Raw genomic sequence first — 4,429 nt, forward strand, 5'->3', positions numbered from 1 at the left:
AGCAAAAACGAGTCTGTCTGCAAGGGTCAATATATTATAAAATGAAATGGAGATCTTTTTTAAAGGTTAAAACCTCACCCAATTTTATGTCTTACAGGGCTTATACTGAGTTCAATAATACATAACTATATTCATTCAACTGTGAACCTAAAAACTTGTACCCACTTGTCAAAGAGATGTACTCTTGCTCTGGAGTGTGTTACTGAATATTTTAAAGCTGTAGAGAAAAGCTTCTAATCATGTAGTCATTAAAAATTTTTGAAAATATAATGATTAAAATATGATAATTCTTCAAAGCATAAAAATTTACTCCTTAATAGATGTGAAAAACATTACCATTGAAATATACTTGATGACTTTATATCCATGCTAGATGCCAAGGAGCTCAGAAAGTAACCAACTGTGACTAGTAATAATCTCACATATAGAGATGAGAAATGCATGTGCAAACATAAAAATGCCAATTGCATTAAAAATGAAGTTTTCTGTATGAAACTCTGTATTTTAATAATGAAATGGAGATCTTTTTGTTGTCTGAGAGAAACTCATCTCACTTTCAAGGACAGACACTATCTTAAAGTGAAAGGATAGAAAAAAAAATACCAAGCAAATGGTATACTAAAAAAAAAGAGGCATAACAAGTCTAATATCTGAAAAAATTGACTTAAAACTAAAACTAATCAGAAGAGCTAAAGAGGGCCACTTCATGCAGATCAAAGGAACAATAAACCAAGAAGATATTACAATCATGAACATATATTCACCAAACTCTGGTGCACCCAACTTCATAAAAAATACTGTACATCAAATGAACCTAACAGACATCTTTCAAATATTCCACCCAAGCACCAAAGAATACACATTCTACTCAGCACCCCATGGAACTTTTTCAAAAATTGAGCATGTACTGTGGCACAAAACAAACTGCAACAAATACAAAAAGATTGAAATAATTCCATGCATTCTATCAGACCACAATGCAATAACGCTTACAATCAACACCGGAAGAAGCACTAATCACCACATGAACACATGGAGATTAAACAACACACTCCTGAATGATGAATGGGTCAAAAGAGAAAATAAGAAAGAAATAAAAGTATTCCTGGAACTAAATGAAAAGTACAATACAACATGAAAAAACATCTGGGACACGCTGAAAGCTGTCCTTAAAGGGAAGTTTATAGCTCTAAGTGCCTACATCAAAAAATTGGAAAGAACACAAATAAATGACATAACATTGCAACTCAAGAAACTAGAAATGCAACAGCAAACGAAACCCAAACCCAGCAGACAAGAAGAAATAACAAAAATCAGGGCAGAAATTAATGAAATTGAAACAAAGAAAACAATATAAAGACTAAACAAATCCAAGAGCTCGTTCTTTGAAAAGATGAACAGGATTGACAGACTGCTAGCCCAGTTAACCAAGAGAAAGAAAGAGTACCTCCAAATCAACAAAATCAGAGATGAAAGGGGGAAACTTCATGAGAGGCACCAAAAAGATCCAGAACATTACAAAGGAATACTTTAAAAACCTATATGCTACTAAATTTGGAAACGTAAAAGAAATGGACTGGTATCCAGAAGCATGGGACATATGAAACCTAAACCAAGAAGAGATCAACAGCTTAAACAGACCCATAAAACATAAGGAAATTGAGAGTAATACAAAACCTCCCTACTAAAGAAAAGCCCAGATGCAAATGGATTTACAGCAGAATTCTGCTAGACATTTAAAGAAGACCTATCATCTACATCCAATACTACTTAATTTACTCAAAAAGATAGAAATGGAGGGAGAACTTCCAAATTCCTTCCATGAAGCCACCATCACTATAATACCAAAGCCAGATAAAGACACAACCAAAAAAGAAAAGTATAGACCCATATCCTTAATGAACATAGATGCAAAATTCTCAACAAGATGCTTGCAAACCGCATACAGACACACATCAAAAGGATCATCCACCAAGATCAAGTTGGCTTTATTCCAGAGATGCAGGGATGGTTCAATATACGTAAATCAATAAACATCATAAATCACATAAATGGGCTCAATGACAAGAACCACATGGTCATCTCAATAGATGCAGAGAAGGCCTTTGACAAAATTCAACATGCATTTAGTTCAAAGTCCTAGAGAGAATAGGACTGGAGGGAACATACCTCAACATAATTAGTCATATATAACACACCCATAGCCAACATCATTCTAAATGAAGAAAAACTGGAAGCATTCCTACTGAAATCAGGAACCAGAAAAGGCTGTCCACTATCCACTTCTCTTTAACATAGTACTTGAAACTCTTGCAAGAGTAATAGGACAAGATAAAGAAATTAAAGGAGTAATAATTGGAAAAGAAGAGATCAAATTATCCCTTTTTGCAGATGATATGATATCTAAGAGATGCCAAAAATTCCACCAGAAAACTCCTAGTAATTATTAACACATTCAATAATGTGGCAGGTTACAAAATTAACCTACAAATGTCTGTAGCCTTTCTATATACCAATAACAAGCAATCAGAGAAAGAGCACATGGAAATACTTCCCTTCACAATAGCTGCAAAAAAAAAAAAATCTCGGAATAAACCTGACCAATGACATTAAAGAGCTCTACAATGAAAATTTTAAATCTTTGAAGAAAGAGAATGAGGAAGACATCAGAAGATGGAAGGACCTCCCATGCTCATAGATTGGAAGAATTAATATTGTGAAAATGACCATCCTACCAAAAGTCATTTATAGATTCAATGCAATGCCAATCAAAATCTTCATGGCATTTTTCACAGGATTGTAAAAAACCATCTTAAGATTCATATGGAAGCAAAAAAGACTTCAGATAGCCAAAACAACCCTGAGAACTAAGAGCAATGCTGGGGAAACTACTACACCAGATTTTAAGCTGCATTACAGAGCTATAGTCATAAAAAAAACATGGTACTGGCACAAAAATAGACCCATAGATCAATGGAACAAAATTGAAGACCCAAATATGAGCAAATGCAATTTCAGCCACCTGATATTTGACAAAAGGACCAAGAATATTCACTGGAGGCAAGGCAGAGTGTTCAGCAAATGGTGCTGGCAAAACTGGATCTCCACCTGTAGAAGAATGAAACTAAACACCTATCTTTCAGCCTGCACAAGTGTCAATTCCAAATGGATCAAACACCTCAATGTAAATCCTGAAACTCTGAAACTGTTAGAAGAAAACATTGGCAAAAACCTACAAGATATAGGTGTTGGAAAGGATTTTCTAAACGGGACATCAATTGCTCAGGAAACAAGTCAAAGAATTAACAAATGGGACCTCATTAAACTAAAAAGCTTCTGTACATCAAAGGAGGCAACCAGGGAAGCAAACAGAAAACCCACAGAATGGGACACTATCTTCACCAGCGACACATCCTACAGAGGTTTAATAGCCAGAATATATAAAGAACTCAAAAAACAGAGAATCAAGACAAGAAGTAACCCAGTTAAAAGATGGGCTAAGGAGCTGAACGGAGAGTTCTCAAAAGAAGTAAAGATGGCTATGAAGCATCTTAAAAGATGTTCAACATCACTAATAATTAGGGAAATGCAAATTAAAAGCACTTTAAGATTTCACCTTGCCCAAGTCAGACTGGCTATGATCAAGAGAACAAATGCTACCAAATGTTGGAGAGGATGTGGGGAAAGGGGAACACTCATCCACTGCTGGTGGGGCTGCAAACTTTTTCAACCCCTATGGAAAGCAGTGTGGAGAACTCTTAAAAAACTACAAATAAACCTACCATTTGACCCAGTTATAATACTCCTTGGCATATACCCAAAGAACTCATCCTATGGCAGAGACACTTGTACATCCATTTTTGTTGCTGCTCTATTCACAATAGCTAAGAGATGGAAGCAACCTAAGTGTCCCTCATTTGACGAGTGGATAACTAAAATGTGGTTCATTTACATGATGGAGTTTTACTCAACAGTAAAGAAAGATGAAATCATGAAATTTGCAATTAAATGGATGGAACTAGATACTGTTATAGTAAGTGAAGTAACAGACTCAGAAATAAAATCGACATATGTTCTCCCTCATATGTGGATCCTAGAATCAAATCCTGATAAGTGAGTGTGTATCCAGACATAACTACAGGAACCAGGATAATATAAATGAAACAGGGAGGTAAAGGAAAAGAACTAACCTGAAAGAGAAGAACAGTAGGAAACAGGCTTTAACTCAGAGGAAACATTTCCTCCATGCTTTCAAGTGAAGGCAGACATGGTCGAGCTGGACCTTTGACTTATCTTCACATAGATGTGGAACCTAGGGGATAAATGGAAAAAAGGAGTTCAAGAGAGGTAGGACCATAGGAGAAGGGTATTAGTAAGGGAGAAATGGGAAAAACGGGGGCACCTTAAATGGGGAAATCATGATGGAAGG

Source organism: Nannospalax galili, unplaced genomic scaffold (assembly GCF_000622305.1).
Source record: "Nannospalax galili isolate Female #2095 unplaced genomic scaffold, S.galili_v1.0 scaffold238, whole genome shotgun sequence".
NCBI classification, from domain to species: domain Eukaryota; kingdom Metazoa; phylum Chordata; class Mammalia; order Rodentia; family Spalacidae; genus Nannospalax; species Nannospalax galili.